The sequence below is a fragment of the Aquarana catesbeiana genome, linkage group LG05, assembly GCF_042186555.1.
Source record: "Aquarana catesbeiana isolate 2022-GZ linkage group LG05, ASM4218655v1, whole genome shotgun sequence".
NCBI lineage: Eukaryota > Metazoa > Chordata > Amphibia > Anura > Ranidae > Aquarana > Aquarana catesbeiana.
The window spans coordinates 462,558,379-462,577,024 of record NC_133328.1 but is presented as its reverse complement, the minus strand read 5'-3'; positions in this window follow the sequence as shown (position 1 = coordinate 462,577,024).

The following is an 18,646-nucleotide window of genomic DNA, read 5'->3' as shown; positions in this document are numbered from 1 at the left end:
GCACTCCTGTGACCCGTTTTCAGCAGAGAGCCGGCTGAAGTCCGCTCTCTGCTGGCGTCACAGAGTGTGTTACTGAGTGTGTTACTGGCCAGATCACTAGGTAAAAACAGAGAAAAAGCCTAAAAACTAAAATGAATGCAGTCACTACAGCTAAGGATTGGTAAACTACAATATGTTAAATTTTTGGTTGTCAGCCTAATACCAATTTAAAAACGTATATTTTCTTTAAAAGAAGGTTAACATATGCTTTTAAAAAAAATTTTCAACACATATTTAATAATATATTTTCTAACAGTGCTTAGCCCTGGTTCACACTAAAGAGGGTTGAAATTGAGCTACTTTAGCGCGATTTTAAAGCTGCAGATCAGTGCAATTTGGATGTGCTGTAGATTGATTTGCGATTAGTGCCTTTTGACTTCATTTAACAGAAGTCAATGCAAGTCACAATGAATTCATAGAAAAGTAGTGCAAGAACCTTTTTTAACGTCACTGCGACTTGAGTTGCAATGTTTTGAACTGTTCCATTACCGCAAATAGGATGTGACTTGTCATGCGATTTTAAATTATTAAATCGCATGACAAGCGAGGGCTTAATAACATAATAAAGGAAAAATATATACAAAATACTACACATTCCCTTCAACCATTACAATATTGAGTTTATTAGATGGTGTTAACCACTTCAGCCCCAGAAGATTTACCCCCCTTCATGACCAGGCTATTTTTTGCAATATGGCACTGCGTTATTTTAACTGACAATTGCTCAATCGTACGACGCTGTACCCAAATAAAATTGATGTCCCTTTTTCCTCACAAATAGAGCTTTCTTTTGGTGGTATTTGATTACCTCTGCGGTTTTTATTTTTTGCGCTATAAACAAAAAAAACCCGACAATTTTGAAAAAAAAAAAAAAAAACAATATTTTTACGTTCTGCTATAAAACATATCCAATAAAAAAATGTAAAAAATCGAATTTCTTCATCAATTTAGGCCAATATGTATTCTGCTACATGTTTTTGGTCAATAAAATCCTGATAGGTGTATATTGATTGGTTTGCGCAAAAGTTATAGCGTCTGCAAACTATGGGATATTTTTACGGATTTTTTTTTTTTTTTTTTACTAGTAATGGCGATGATCAGCGACGTATAGCGGGACTGTGGCATTGTGGCAGACAAATCAGACACAAAGTGAAAATGTTGACAATTTTTTGGGGACCAGTGACACTAATACAGTGATCAGTGGTAATAAATATGCACTGTCACTATACTAATGACATTGGCTTGGAAGGGGGTAACATTAGGGGTGATCAAAGGGTTAACTGTGTGCCTAGGGGGTGCTTTCTAACTGTGTGGGGTGTGCTTGTACTGTGGGAAGACAGAGATCCGTGTTCCTGTTTAGCAGAAACACAGGATCTCTATCTTCCCTTGTCACAGAACGGGAACTGTCTTGTTTACATTGGCAGACCAACGTTCTGCCTCTGTCGGGAACGATCGGTGGGTCCTGGAGGATATCGAGTCCACCGAACCCGCTGATAGGCTCTTGCTTGCTGTGTCCAATCACAGCAGAAGCGGGTGGCCAGTGACGCCCATGCACACAGCAGACCTGCAAGTGCAGAATCATGTACTTGTACGCGATTCTGCCTGTAGGAGCTGCCGCCCCACAGTGTATGTACCTGGAGCAATCGGCAAGCACTTAATAACCACGTTTCCTACTGAACACGCCACCAATCACCCCTGTATTCCTGAGAAATTGGCACTTAGGCCTGATTCACACCTATGCAGGTTGCAGGTTGAATATTCCAGGTGCATTTCGCGTTTTTCAATACACGCTTTTGATCCATTGAAGTCTATGGAACCAAAAACCAGAAAAAAAAGTCCCTGGCCCATTTCATAAAATGCACAGGTGTGAATTACATCCATAGGAAACCATGTTAAATGGACTGTAGTGTGTTTCTGCAAAACTGAAAACGCACTAAAAAATGCATAGGTGTGAACCAGGCCTTAAAGAGTCTTCCGCCACTCACTGCAGTTCCTTCTGTCTGCGCCTATGTCACTACAGGTTATAATACAGGAGCATAAGTAGGGAATGTTGCAGGGGCCATCTGTAATTTTTAGAAACAGAGTAGTTTTAAAGTAGAACTCCAGTTATTGTTTTTAGTTTATATTTTTATTGTTTAGTTTGCATAAAATGGGGGGAACTATTATTGCTTCCCTTTAATCACTAACTGCCTTCTTGTATTTCTCAGAGGCTCAATAGGTGAGATTTCTATGCTGGAACTTGTGTCTTTGCCCCTTTAAAAAATATCACATTAAAGTAGTTTTGATTCACAAACTGATCGCCTAGCCAGTCAAATAAACAGGAAATTAAATTTCTAACAAAAAGTTCAATACCGAAGAGAAAAAGTAGATAAAAATGAATTACAAATAGGCTAATATGATAATTACATGATAGAACAAAAAAATGAAGAGCTTTACCGACTGTGTTTAGAATGCTCTGCAATACTATGCACTACAGTCTTGATTTATGTGTAACAAATTTGTTTTGAAGTAAATATACACCAATCATGACCATCCACCATAACCTGTCGAGGTATGAACTCCACTAGACCCCTGAAGATATGTTGTGGTATCTGGCATCAAGCCATCAGTAGCAGATCCTTTAAAGCAGAGGTGTCAAACTGGCAGCCCTCCAGCTATTGCAGAACTACAAGTCCCATCATTCCTCTGCCTGAGGGAGTAATGCTTGTAACTGTCAGCCTTGCAATGCCTCATGGGACTTGTAGTTTTGCAACAGCTGGAGGACCGCCAGTTTGAGACCCCTGCTGTAAAGGGTAGCTTTTGGGGGGAAAAGTTTGCAAATAAGAAAAAAAAAGAGCATACACAATTGAGACACATGCTATATTGTAATATAACATCATTGAAAATTACCTTTTCTTTTCAATCTGCAGCACTGTAATTTTCTGGAAATTGCAATGCAATATGGCAGCCTTGAGACATTCTGTACAGATGATATACAGAAAGCTCCCTAGAAATGTAATTTCCTGCTTGTGTGATTGGCTCACTGATTTTTCCAGAAGTCTGCACTAAGATACAAATCAGATTTTGGGCATCCTCGCATCCTCTGCAACAAACATTTCAGTTTTTGGTGAGATACTTCCGAAGGATTAATCACATCTAATGGCCCTTACACACAATCCGAATATCTTACGACAGATCACCCGACCTTTTTCGCTTAATAGTCGCAAGTAGAAATTGAATAGGTAAATAAAGTCACGAAAATTCTCGTACGACAGAAAAAAAAATCAGAAGTGATGTCACGTGTTGTAATGTATTTGTATTGTATTTTCGGATGACAACTATACTGACTAAACAAAAATCGTATGATCTGGTATCGTACGAGGAAAATTTCCATGCTTGTCCGGTCGAATAATATCGGATGAACTATCGTGATCGGCTCTCGAAAGTGGTGTACACACGATCCGAAAATCATGCGATTCTTCCTCGGACAACAGTTTTTGTGCGATATTCGGTTTGTGTGTACGGGCCATAAAGGAATTCAGACCCTGACACTTTCCTCATTAGAATCCTGCAAGTGCAGCAGCTGATTGATCATTATAAAGTCACTCCCAATCACATCCACATACACATGGACACAAAAATACCGCTATTTCTTCAGAATAAAAAGAGGTAGGAATCTGCAACAAAGTTTGTTATAATCCTTGCATTGTACATAGATCACCCAGGGGGAATGTTTTTTTCTCACTAAGTGCAGTTATTCTTTAAGTCATGTAAGATGCAAGGTGGGGGCCCCCATAGATCTGACTTATTTTTCCAGCACATCACACAGATGCCCAATTGGACTGAGATCTCGAAAATATGGAGACAAAATCAACACCTCAAACTTGTGTTCCTCAAACCATTCTTGGATTCATCATACGAGAGCCACCTTCTTATATTGCTCTGTGGTCCAGTTCTGATGCTCATTGTAGGCAGTTTTTGGCTGTGGACACAGGTCAGGATGGCCATCCTGACTGGTCTATGGCTACACAGCCCCATATATAACAAACGGCAATGACACCTTTCTATCAGAACCAGAATGAACTTTTTCAGAAATGTAAACTACAGTAGCTCTTCTATTGGATCTGACTACATATGGCAGCCTTTGCTTTCCAAGTGCAGCGAGCCTTGGCCACCCATGACCCTGTTGCCGGTTCACTGTTTTTCCTTTATTGGACCACTCTTAGTAGGTCCTGACCACTGCAGACCAGAAACATCCCACACGGACTGCAGTTTTGGAGTTGCTGCAGCCCAGTCATCTGCCATTACAATTTGGTCCTTGCCAAAGTCGTTCAAATCCTTATGCTTGACATTTTTTTATGTTTTCATCACATTAACTTCAGGGACAAATTGCTGTCTAATATATCACACTTAAAACCTCTTCCCGCCCAAGGTACATCATATGACATCTTTGAATTTGCGGGGGTATATCCGAATGATGCCTGCAGCTACAGACATCATTCAGATATCGGCTTTTTCAGCCAGCGATTCCCTACACCATAAGAATGATCATAGCAGCTGTTCCACCACCTGATCGTTCTTACGGGTGGCAAGAGGGGACACCCCCCCTCCCACCGCCCTCTGGTTCTTCTACCGACTCACCGCTTCCATCGGTGAGTCAGAAACAGGATCCGCTGGCCCCGGATAGTAACCATAGAGATTTCAGGTGGACCAGATGGTTGCCAGAGTCTCTATGATCGTTCGGAGGCCGGGCACAATGTTATGACGTCACGCCTGGCCTCTTCATTCAGAATAGAAGTGAGATGTGGGGTCTTATTGACCCCATAGCTCGCTGTAAAGAGGACCAATCATGCCATATTCCTATTACAAGGGATGTACGATGGAACGTTGCAGTGAGAGCAATAATTCTAGCCCTAGACTTCCTCTGTAACTCAAAACATGTAAATAGTAAAATATTTTAAAGTGTCGCCTATTGGGATTTTTAACCACCTCAATACTGGGCACTTTCGCCCCCTTCCTTCCCAGACCAATTTTCAGCTTTCAGTACTGTCACATTTTCAATGACAATTGTGCGGTCATGCAATGCTGTACCCAAATGAAATTTTTATCATTTTGTTCACACAAATAGAGCTGTCTTTTGGTGGTATTTATTCATGACTCCGTTTTTTTTTTTTTGCGATATGAGAAAAAGAAGAGTGGAAATTTGGAAAAAAAACAATATTTTCTTCTTTCTATTTTAACCACTTAAGGACCGCCTCAGGCTGACTTACGTCGGCAGAATGGCACGGGCAGGCAGAATCACATACATATACGTGATCTGCCTCCCGCGGGCGGGGGGTCCTATCGGACGCCCCCCCCCGGTGCCTGAGGCGGTCCGCTTCTGACCAGCGGCGATCAGAGATGAGGGGGAGACCATCCTTTCGTGGTCCCCCCCTCGCGATCGCTGCCGGCCAATCAAATCATTCCTTTGCTGCTGTATGCTAAACAGCAGCAAAGGAAATGATGTAATCTCTCCTCGGCTCGGTATTTTCCGTTCCGGCGCCGAGGAGAGAAGACTTCAATGTGAGTGCACAAACACACACACATACAGTAGAACATGCCAGGCACACAAAACTTTCTTATTACTGCATGGTGTCAGTTTGTGACAGTTATAGGGCGTACACACGGTCGGACTTTGTTCGGACATTCCGACAACAAAATTCTAGGATTTTTTCCGACGGATGTTGGCTCAAACTTATTTTGTCTACACACGGTCGCACAAAGTTGTCGGAATTTCCAATCGCCAACCACGCGGTCACGTACACCACGTACGACGAGACTAGAAAAGGCCGGTTCAGAACCAAGCGCGGCACCCTTTGGGCTCCTTTTGCTAATCTCGTGTTAGTAAAAGTTTGGTGAGAGACGATTCGCGCTTTTTCAGACTCGTGGCTTTCAGATCGTTTTCTGCCGTTCAGTTTGTGCTTGTGGGTTTGTATCTGCTCTTCAGTGCGTGCAGTCAGTTCGTATCGGAGTTTTCTGTGCGATCTTGCCCGCTCGTTGCTGTTTTTCAGGTCGCTCTTCACAGGCCTTGCTGTTCTTCAGTGCGTTCTGTTACTTCGTTCTGAGCAGCCGACCGTTTTCTAGCCATGTTTCGTATGCGTACTCCTCGTAGGGTTCGTGCTGTGCGGGGGCTTGGTGTTGGGGTCCTGACCTTGACACAAGTCCAGTCCATGAACAGGGTGGGGAGGAGTTCATGGACCAAGAATTGGTTGCTTCAGCGTGACCAGTTCTCTCATATGCCTTTGCTCCGTGAGATCCGTGAGAATAATCCTGATGATTTCAGGAACTTTCTCAGGATGACGGACCCCGTGCTTTCACCGTCTGTTGGCTTCGCTGACCCCCTATATCAGCAGGCAGGATACCTGCATGAGGCAAGCCATCACTCCGGAGCAGAGGTTGGTCGCTACCCTGCGGTATTTGGCCACAGGGAGAAGTCTGCAGGACTTGAAGTTCTCGACAGGCATCTCCCCCCAGGCTCTGGGGATCATTATCCCAGAGACCTGTTCTGCCATCATCCAGGTCCTACAGAAAGAGTATATGAAGGTAAGATTTTTATCCTTTTATATCACATTTTATTGTATTGAATGTTTGCTAATATATTGTATTTCTTTCCTCATTCCCTAATTACCATGATTGTAATATGCTGTGAATGTCCCCTTTGTTCTCATGCATGCTGGATTTTTATGTAATTATTATTTTATGTCCTTCATACATATTTGCCCTTCACTAACCTCCCAAGCATGGTGTCTCCTGCCCTATATTCACCTCATGTAGTCACTTAACAATGTATTTTATCAGCTCCATAGTAGTGCTTTACCCCAAACACCCCCTAAAATGTTTTGAAATGTTATTTTTGATTTAAAATCAGGCAGAGTGCCAGAGGTTTTTTTTTTTGTGGTGTCCCCCAAAAATTTTTAGTAACCCTCCCTCCCCCAACAGCTAAGCTGATCCCAATTCTCTATCCTCAATCATCTATCTGCTGACTTTGCAAAACCCATACACACTATACCCACCTCTTTAGTGCTCAGATTTATGGATGAATTCCCCAAAGCATGTAGTGCAAGGGCCTGCCTGTATACTTTCCAATGGTACTGTTTAAAGTTTTTTATCCTATTATTATCTTGATAGGTAATAGCAGAATGTCCAAATGTCCTCAAATGTGTACAATGTGTATTTATATCTTTGTATTATGACACTTCTTACCTGTCCAGTGGTCTGCCAATAGTGTAACTAAGGAGGGTCTGTTCAAAGTAATACCCATTATTTAGGCATTCATCTCTCAATGAAGTGAAGAGGGTTACCTGTCCAAGATTTCCACACACCCCCTATGATGTTAGAAATGGGCCATGAGAGGAGGGGAGGGGGAATATGATAGGTCTACCTTATACTTTGGCCTTGTTAAATTCCCCTTAGTAAATGCTATCTGGAGGTTGCCCCATAATGTTTGTGTATAATCTGCTTGCCATGTTTCTGAGTAAAAATAGTAATGTTTATTGTTTTTTCCTCAACAGTTTCCTTCCCGCCACAGGAATGGCAGACTGTGGCCTCCCACTTTGCCGAGCGGTGGGACTTTCCTAACTGCGGAGGGGCAATTGATGGGAAACACGTCCACATCGTCCCACCACCCAACTCGGGGTCGTACTATTATAATTACAAGGGGTTTAATAGTATAGTGATGTTGGCGGTGGTGTCGGCTAATTACGACTTCTTGTATGTGGATGTGGGGAAGAATGGCCGGATGTCCGATGGTGGAGTCATCGCCCAGACGGAGTTCTACAGGCGTCTCCAGAATGGCAGCTTGGACTTGCCAGCTCCAGAGGACAATGTGGAAGGACTCCCATTTGTGTTCGTTGCTGATGAAACGTTTGCGCTGGGGGACCACCTGATGCGGCCATTCCCAATGAGGACCCTCACCCCGGAACAGAGGGTTTTTAATTACCGGCTGGCCAGAGCCCGAAGAGTGGTGGAGAACACATTTGGAATCCTGGCCAGCCGGTTCCAACTATTTCTGACACCCATCCATATGGCGGAGTATAAACTGAACCATATTATACTGGCGTGCTGTGTTCTCCATAACTTTTTAAGGAAACATTCGGCCAACTATGCTGGCTCAGTTGGGCCTGAGGCTGGAATCCTACATCAAACCACACTGACGGCGCTTGAAAGTGGCCGTCCTGGCTTGCCCTCCCTGAGTGCCCGTGATGTCCGGTTACGCTACCTGGAGTTCTTTGCGGGTAGGGGGGCTATCAATATGCCAGACAATCTGTGAAGCCTTTTTATAATAAAAAAAAAAAGAAATTCTTGGTGGACATTTACTGCTTGTGTTTGTTTTAGCTGACCCTGACAGAAATGTGTTGAGTCCAGAAAATGTCGTGATTGTGTAACCTTATACAAAGCACTGTTGGCTGTTATTTCCTAAATGCAAAAACACATTTCATTACAAGTGCACTTGCAACTGCACTGAAATTGCACTTGTAGTGCAAAGAGGATTTGCCCTTAGGAAATAACACCCATTTTTGCAGAAACCAGCAATTACATCACCCCAAAAGTGTTGTATTGTAGTGTTGAGACAATAATCCACACATTCTTGAGTAAGTAACTTTTTTATACCTGCACAATCACATGTGCATTTACCAAAGATTTTTAAAACAAACCAACATGTTTGTTGTATAACAATTTTTGCAGTAGCATTATCAAAAATCGAAATGTCCATTTCAGATAAAACAGGCCTGTGTAAAACCAACAAGAAAGCCAAAAAACTTGAACTTACAAAGTTCACATTAGGTAAAACCTGAAGGCTATATCAGACATCAGTATTTAGGAACTGGGTTTGATATAGCGTTCAGATGGGGGGAAATCACCCCTGGAAAAGCCAAATTTGGAAGATGCACACCAATTTACGAATGTCAACATGTGCTATCTGCCATCAGGGGGGGATCAAGGGACGTGTTTTGGGGGAGCAAGCCCTTCCTCAACGCTACTTTATAATTGAGGAAGTGGTTGCACCCCCAAAACGCGTCCATTGATCTCCCGTGATGGCAGATAGCACATGTTGGCACACTGTGTGCATCCTCCAAATTTGGCTTTTCAAAACATTGCAAAAATATTTAAAAGATTGGACCACAATCCAAAAAGTGATTTTGTGGGGTTTTAAATTCGCCCCAAAACATCAATGATGTTATTATTTTTTTTAATCACATCATTGATTTTTTGCTGTATGTTTTGCAGTTCGACATTACACCCCATGATCTCCCCGATCAGGATCTGGGCACTTTCTGATGTGAAACGTTCTGGATCCCTCACATCACGATCACCTAAAAAAAGAGAAAGAAAACAAAAACAGGTATCAAAAATCTGCCACCATCCATCTCTTTTACCTGAGTCTGTGGTCGCAGACACTCACCTGTTGTGGTGCCAATCTCCACCACATCTTCTTCTTCCTCCTGCTCTTCTTGTGTTGGTGTTAGTTCCCCTTCTTCCAGAGGTGGGGGGTCTGTGGTCTCCTCGGATGAGGGGTGTCCTCCGAGTCTTTTCTCCCCTATGTAAAACAAAAATGGTATAATTAGCACACAGATATTTGATGACAGAACAAGAAATAGGAAACATTGCTTGGAAGTGGTGTACAATTGTCTATTTTAGCCGAGTTCCAAGATGTATTTTTTTTATTGGCCTTTGTCAAGCTGCACTACTTTACCTGTTTAGTACAAGCTTCACAGATGGAGACCCCCCTATAGTATACACTGGATCACCTGCGTGGCCCCCTAATAAAAATGGTGTTCTTGTGTCCCACACTAGTGCTCCAGTGTCCAGATGTGAAAACAGCTGCTCAGTGTCCTCTCCTTACACACAATCTAGTTGGCATTTCATTCTAGTAACAAACCCATCTACACAAACAACTATTTGGCATCCAAGTAGGCCCAAAAAAAATGTGGGAAAATGCATATGGCCTAAACAATGGTGTTTTAGAGGCCGAAAGAAAAATGTTTGATATGAACGAATAATGGGCCCATGAACATTAAAGTTGCCTTTTTAAACGTTACAATTAATAAAAGCATATGGAGCAGCACGAACGCAATAAAGACAGAAAGAATAGGAACACAGCACAACTACTTACTTTTTTGCAGCACTCTCCGGATCTTTCGGTACTGCTCTGGCTCTCTCAATTTCAGGTCCGACCACCGCTTCCTGAGCTGATCTTTCGATCGTCGTACCCCGAAATTCTTCTGCAGACTTTTGATCACTTTCGCCATGATCTTGGCCTTTCTGATATTGGGGTTGGGGTAAGGCCCATACTTTCCGTCATAGTCGGACTTCTTCATGATGGCGATCATCTCCAACATCTCCCCAAAGGACATATTTGTGGCCTTAAAACGTCTCCTTCTGGATCGGGACGTGTCCGGATCCGGGCTTTCCTCCTCCTCGTTCCTGCAATTAGCACGCACCTGCTGTGACTCCGCCATGTGCTCTTCCCCCACTGCGCCGAACGAAAAGGGGCGGGGAATAGACTAGAAAGAACGTCAGGGGTGGGCGGAGTTACACGCATGCGCAGTGTGTATAAAGCGTAACACGCGTGCGTATTACGTACGATCTGTGAGCGGAGGAAGGAGCATTGGACGCGCCGATCGTAAGAACGAAGGTAAGAGACAAACTTGTGCCTATATAGATATAGGTTCTAGATTGAGGCCTATATTGTAACAAGATTAGGAGAGTTTTGTCTGACATTAGGCTTTGTCTTGTGTTGTGTCTTGCAGTGAACATGGATATCTTAGTGAAAGACAATGACTTCATGTCAGTATTCATAGATATCTTAAGGGAGCTGCCCTGTCTGTGGGAGATTAAACACCCCCATTTCAAGAACCAAGCAAAGAGGAAGGCAGCACTGGAGCAATTGTGTGAAATTGTGAAGCAGGTGATCCCCACGGCAGACATCACCTATTTAAAGATCTTCATTGGTGGCCCGAGGAGCACATATGTAAGGGAGCGCAAGAAGGTCCTGGATTCACAGAGATCCGGAGCAGCAGATGACATCTATGTCCCCAGGATGTTGTACTACGACAGGCTGCATTTTCTGGCAGGCCAGACTGAACCCAGGCCATCCCTCTCCAGTCTTCCTGCCATGCTTCCTTCCCCCCCGGCTGAGGCTTCTGACGCCCAACCTGGGCCTTCCAGGCCACATGTGGAGGAGCCCAGATTGAGCCAGGTATAGCATTCCTCTAAATATTTCTGCTTGTCCAATCAATGATGTTAACTAGATGTTAGTTTGGAGTACTAATTTAGGATTGTGATTGATGAAGCAACAACTAAAACCATGTCCCTTTTTCATACACAGGGAAGTCTCAGCCAGGAGGTGGCCGGGCCAAGCCGGCTGGCTGATCTGCAGGTCCCTCCACCCCCCCTGAAAAGAGAAAGTGGCAGTAGGAGGAGTGACCTAGAGGAGGCTACCGGAGGACTCTTTTGGAGGGCTACAGAGGTCCTGGGAGCACGACAGACCGTGGAGGAGGACATTGCTGCCGTCATTGCATATAAAATGCAGAGGATGGAGGAGGGACAACAAGTCTTGTGTGAGGCACTCATATTGGAGGCTCTTAACAAAGGTATGAGGGGCCAAATGACAGCTCAGACACACCTTTGCGATGGTCCTCCTCCTCCTCCTGCAGGTCCTCCTCCTCCCTCTCCTCCAGGTCCTCCCAGTCCTCCTCCAGGTCCTACTCCTCCTCCTGCCACATCTCTAACTGCACAGCCACAGCCCGGAATGAAGCGTGAAAGGAAGACCAGAAAGTGAGGACCCTGGATCCAGTCTGGTCGGCCAACAAATGCAGCCTCTTGTGGTACCACAGCCTGGGGACACACATGTCATCTGCTGCTATCCGGATCTCTGTGAATTCTGGACCAGACTGCCCTCCTTTACATATGGACTCCTCAGGCCACCAATTTTGATGTTCAAGAATTGATGTCTGCTGTGGGGGTCCCAGGCTTCGCTAATTTCTCATGTTGATCCAGTGTTGCCTTCCTCTTTGTTTGGTTCTGATCCCTTAATAAAGGATTTTTGTTTTGAATTATACTCTCCTATGTGTTTTACTTCAAAAAGGACAGTTTGTTTGTGAGGATTCAGGTACATTGCAAATATACAATGTGAAATGAACAAGGGACACCAACAACAAACAATCTCCTGGAGATTAAATAATACAAGATAATAATGGTGTTGGGGTAACTTGACACACAAAACACACACAAAAATATTCTGGAGTAAAAATAAAAATAACATTGAACAAAGATCAGCCTTTGAAAAAATACAAACATTAAATCCAAAAAAAGGCTTAAAATCCCAAAAAAAATTAAATAAAAAAAACAAAATACTGTCAGATGTGACAACTAATAACAATATATTCAGGGAATCCCAATAAAAAAACAAAAATAAAACTTTGTGAGAAGTGTGTGTGAATATGAGCAGCAAAACTACTTAATTCTTGTCACATTATAAAGAAGAAGAGAGTGCGCTGTATTAAACCATTTTTAACATTGCAGCGTGACGAAAGTGCTGTATCCATTGCGAACGCTAAGTTTACCAGAACGAGCTGTTCCGTCTTGGAATTTCTTCTGAGCATGCGTGGCACTTTGTGCGTCGGAACAGGCCACACACGGTCGGAATTGACGCCATCGGATTTTGTTGTCGGAAAATTTTATCTCCTGCTCTCCAACTTTGTGTGTCGGAAAATCCGATGGAAAATGTCCGATGGAGCCCACACACGGTCGGAATTTCCGACAACACGCTCCGATCGGACATTTTCCATCGGAAAATCCAACCGTGTGTACAGGGCATTACTGTGTTAGGGCAGTTACTGTTAGCCCCCTTTAGGTCTAGGATACCTCCCTAACCCCCCCTAATAAAGTTTTAACCCCTTGATCACCCCCCATCACCAGTGTCGCTAAGCGATCATTTTTCTGATCGCTGTATTAGTGTCGCTGGTGACGCTAGTTAGGGACGTAAATATTTAGGTTTGCCATCAGCGTTTTATAGCGACAGGGACCCCCATATACTACCTAATAAATGTTTTAACCCCTTGATTGCCCCCTAGTTAACCCTTTCACCACTGATCACCGTATAACCGTTACGGGTGACGCTGGTTAGTTCGTTTATTTTTTATAGTGTCAGGGCACCTGCCGTTTATTACCGAATAAAGGTTTAGCCCCCTGATCGCCCGGCGGTGATATGCGTCGCCCCAGGCAGTGTCAGATTAGCGCCAGTACCGCTAACACCCACGCACGCAGCATACGCCTCCCTTAGTGGTATAGTATCTGAACGGATCAATATCCGATCTGATCAGATCTATACTAGCGTCCCCAGCAGTTTAGGGTTCCCAAAAACGCAGTGTTAGCGGGATCAGCCCAGATACCTGCTAGCACCTGCGTTTTGCCCCTCCGCCCGGCCCAGCCCGGCCCACTCAAGTGCAATATCGATCGATCACTGTCACTTACAAAACACTAAACGCATAACTGCAGCGTTCGCAGAGTCAGGCCTGATCCCTGCGAAAGCTAACAGTTTTTTTTTTATAGCATTTTGGTGAACTGGCAAGCACCAGCCCCAGGCAGAGTCAGGTTAGCACCAGTACCGCTAACACCCACGCACGCGCTGTACACCTCCCTTAGTGGTATAGTATCTGATCAGATCAATATCTGATCCGATCAGATCTATACTAGCATCCCCAGCAGTTTAGGGTTCCCAAAAACGCAGTGTTAGTGGGATCAGCCCAGATACCTGCTAGAACCTGCGTTTTGCCCCTCCGCCCAGCCCACCCAAGTGCAGTATCGATCGATCACTGTCACTTACAAAACACTAAACACATAACTGCAGCGTTCGCAGAGTCAGGCCTGATCCCTGCGATCGCTAACAGTTTTTTTGGTAGCATTTTGGTGAACTGGCAAGCACCAGCCCCAGGCAGCGTCAGGTTAGCGCCAGTACCGCTAACACCCACTCAAGCACCGTACGCCTCTCTTAGTGGTATAGTATCTGAACGGATCAATATCTGATCCGATCAGATCTATACTAGTGTCCCCAGCAGTTTAGGGTTCCCAAAAACGCAGTGTTAGCGGGATCAGCCCAGATACCTGCTAGCACCTGCGTTTTGCCCCTCCGCCCGGCCCAGCCCAGCACACCCAAGTGCAGTATCGATCGATCACTGTCACTTACAAAACACTAAACGCATAACTGCAGCATTCACAGAGTCAGGCCTGATCCCTGCGATCGCTAACAGTTTTTTTGGTAGCGTTTTGGTGAACTGGCAAGCACCAGTGGCCTAGTACACCCTGGTCGTAGTCAAACCAGCACTGCAGTAACACTTGGTGACGTGGCGAGTCCCATAAGTGCAGTTCAAGCTGGTGAGGTGGCAAGCACAAGTAGTGTCCCACTGCCACCAAGAAGACAAACACAGGCCCGTCGTGCCCATAATGCCCTTCCTGCTGAATTCACCAATCCTAATTGGGAACCCAACACTTCTGCAGCGCCCGTACTTCCCCCATTCACATCCCCAACCAAATGCAGTCGGCTGCATGAGAGGCATTTTCTTTATGTCCTCCCGAGTACCCCTACCCAACGAACCCCCCCAAAAAAGATGTCGTGTCTGCAGCAAGCGCGGATATAGGCGTGACACCCGCTATTATTGTCCCTCCTGTCCTGACAATCCTGGTCTTTGCATTGGTGAATGTTTTGAAGGCTACCATTCACTAGTTGAGTATTAGCGTAGGGTACAGCATTGCACAGACTAGGACACACTTTCACAGGGTCTCCCAAGATGCCATCGCATTTTGAGAGACCCAAACCTGGAACCGGTTACAGTTATAAAAGTTAGTTACAAAAAAAAGTGTAAAAAAAAAAAAAATATATTAAATAAAAAAAAATAGTTGTCGTTTTATTGTTCTCTCTCTCTCTCTATTCTCTCTCTATTGTTCTGCTCTTTTTTACTGTATTCTATTCTGCAATGTTTTATTGTTATTATGTTTTATCATGTTTGCTTTTCAGGTATGCAATTTTTTATACTTTACCGTTTACTGTGTTTTATTGTTAACCATTTTTTTGTCTTCAGGTACGCCATTCACAACTTTGAGTGGTTATACCAGAATGATGCCTGCAGGTTTAGGTATCATCTTGATATCATTCTTTTCAGCCAGCGGTCGGCTTTCATGTAAAAGCAATCCTAGCGGCTAATTAGCTTCTAGACTGCTTTTACAAGCCGTGGGAGGGAATGCCCCCCCCACCATCTTCCGTGTTTTTCTCTGGCTCTCCTGTCTCAACAGGGAACCTGAGAATGCAGCCAGTGATTCAGCCAGCTGACCATAGAGCTGATCAGAGACCAGAGTGGCTCCAAACATCTCTATGGCCTAAGAAACCGGAAGCTACGAGCATTTCATGACTTAGATTTCGCCGGATGTAAACAGCGCCATTGGGAAATTGGGAAAGCATTTTATCACACCGATCTTGGTGTGGTCAGATGCTTTGAGGGCAGAGGAGAGATCTAAGGTCTAATAGACCCCAATTTTTTCAAAAAAGAGTACCTGTCACTACCTATTGCTATCATAGGGGATATTTACATTCCCTGAGATAACAATAAAAATGATTAAAAAAAAAAAAAAGAAAGGAACAGTTTAAAAATAAGATAAAAAAGCAAAAGAAAAAAAAAAAAGCACCCTGTCGCCCCACTGCTCGTGCGCTAAGGCGAACGCAAGCGGCGGTCTGTCGTCAAACGTAAACAGCAATTGCACCATACATGTGAGGTATCACCGCGAAGGTCAGATCGAGGGCAGTAATTTTAGCAGTAGAACTCCTCTGTAAATATAAAGTGGTAACCTGTAAAGGCTTTTAAAGGCTTTTAAAAATGTATTTATTTTGTTGCCACTGCACGTTTGTGCGCAAATGTAAAGCATGTAATGCTTGGTATCCATGTACTCGGCCTAAGATCATCTTTTTTATTTCATCAAACATTTGGGCAATATAGTGTGTTTTAGTGCATTAAAATTTTAAAAAGTGTGTTTTTTCCCCAAAAAATGCGTTTGAAAAATCGCTGCGCAAATACTGTGTGAAAAAAAAAAAATGAAACACCCACCATTTTAATCTGTAGGGCATTTGCTTTAAAAAAATATATAATGTTTGGGGGTTCAAAGTAATTTTCTTGCAACAAAAAAAAATTTTTTTCATGTAAACAAAAAGTGTCAGAAAGGGCTTTGTCTTCAAGTGGTTAGAAGAGTGGGTGATGTGTGACATAAGCTTCTAAATGTTGTGCATAAAATGTCAGGACAGTTCAAAACCCCCCCAAATGACCCCATTTTGGAAAGCCTTCAGGCTTTCTAAGGGCGTACATTTTTGATTTCACTCTTCACTGCCTATCACAGTTTCAGAGGCCATGGAATGCCCAGGTGGCACAAAACCCCCCCAAATGACCCCATTTTGGAAAGTAGACACCCCAAGCTATTTGCTGAGAGGTATAGTGAGTATTTTGCAGACCTCACTTTTTGTCACAAAGCTTTGAAAATTGAAAAAAGAAAAACAAAATGTTTTTTCTTGTCTTTCTTCATTTTAAAAAACAAATGAGACTGCAAAATACTCGCCATGCCTCTCAGCAAATAGCTTGGGGTGCCTACTTTCCAAAATGGTCATTTGGGGGGGGTTTGTGCCACCTGGGCATTCCATGGCCTCCAAAACTGTGATAGGCAGTGAAGATTGAAATCAAAAATTTACACCCCTAGAAATCCTGAAGGCGGTGATTGGTTTTCGGGGCCCCTTACGCAGCTAGGCTCCCAAAAAGTCCCACACATGTGGTATCCCCGTACTCAGGAGAAGCAGCTAAATGTATTTTGGGGTGCAATTCCACATATGCCCATGGCCTGTGTGAGCAATATATCATTTAGTGACAACTTTGTGCAAAAAAAAAAAATGTGTCACTTTCCCGCAACTTGTGTCAAAATATAAAATATTCCATGGACTCAACATGCCTCTCAGCAAATAGCTTGGGGTGTCTACTTTCCAAAATGGGGTCATTTGGGGGGGTTATGTGCCATCTGGGCATTTTATGGCCTTCAAAACTGTGATAGGTAGTGAGGAGTGAAATCAAAAATTTACGCCTTTAGAAATCCTGAAGGCGGTGATTGGTTTTCGGGGCCCCGTATGTGGCTAGGCTCCCAAACATGTGGTATCCCCGTACTCAGCAGAAGCAGCTGAATGTATTTTGGGGTGCAATTCCACATAGGCCCATGGCCTGTGTGAGCAATATATCATTTAGTGACAACTTTTTGTAATTTTTTTTTTTTTTGTCATTATTCAATCACTTGGGACAAAAAAATAAATATTCAATGGGTTCAACATGCCTCTCAGCAATTTCCTTGGGGTGTCTACTTTCCAAAATGGGGTCATTGGGGGGGAGGTTGTACTGCCCTGCCATTTTAGCACCTCAAGAAATGACACCTCAGTAAATTCCAGAAAATGTACCCTAGTTTGTAGACGCTATAACTTTTGCGCAAACCAATAAATATACGCTTATTGACATTTTTTTTACCAAAGACATGTGGCCGAATACATTTTGGCCTAAATGTATGACTAAAATTGAGTTTATTGGATTTTTTTTATAACAAAAAGTAGAAAATATCATTTTTTTTCAAAATTTTCGGTCTTTTTCCGTTTATAGCGCAAAAAATAAAAATGGCAGAGGTGATCAAATACCATCAAAAGAAAGCTCTATTTGTGGTAAGAAAAGGACGCAAATTTCATTTGGGTACAGCATTGCATGACCGCGCAATTAGCAGTTAAAGCGACGCAGTGCCAAATTGGAAAAAGTCCTCTGGTCCTTATGCAGCATAATGCTCCGGGGCTAAAGTGGTTAATAGAAATCCAATCAAATCAAATTTTGTCATAAATTTAAGCCAAAATGTATTCTGCTACATGTTTTTGTTAAAAAAAATCCTGTTAAGTGCATAATAATTGGTTTGTGTGATCACGGACACATGTGCGCAAGTGATCATGTACAGATGTGCGCAGGTGATCACGGACATATGTGTGCAGATAATCATTGGGACATGTGATTTTACTGGGACATGTGTTTTGGGGACATGTGTTTTGGGGACGTGTTTTGGGGACATTGTGTGTTTACTTTGTGTTTTTTTACATGTGTGGGGACACTAGACTGGTGATCAGTGAGTAAAAAGCTGTAAAAAACAGCTCATACTCACTGATCACCAGCCGGCTGCAGTGATCCGCTCTCCTCTCCTCACTGACAACTTCCGTGTGAGGAGAGGAGAGCAGATTGCCTAGCAACCAGCTCTGTGTTTACATCAGATGACGGCTGTGATTCGACACGGCTGTCATGTGATCAGGAGGGCCAATCTCAGAGCCCTCCTACCGATCGGAGATGCACCGTGTCCGGGTGACACAAGCGCAATGGGATCTCGCCGCTGCGCGGGCACGCGTGCGCGGGCACGCGTGCGCGATCCCGCTCTTTATGAGGGACATTCCTGAACGTTCACTCAGAAGGAGAGATAGCCCACCTGGCTGTTTATGTGCAGTGGCCGGGTGGGTAGTGGTTAAGTACCAAAGTTTGGCGCCATT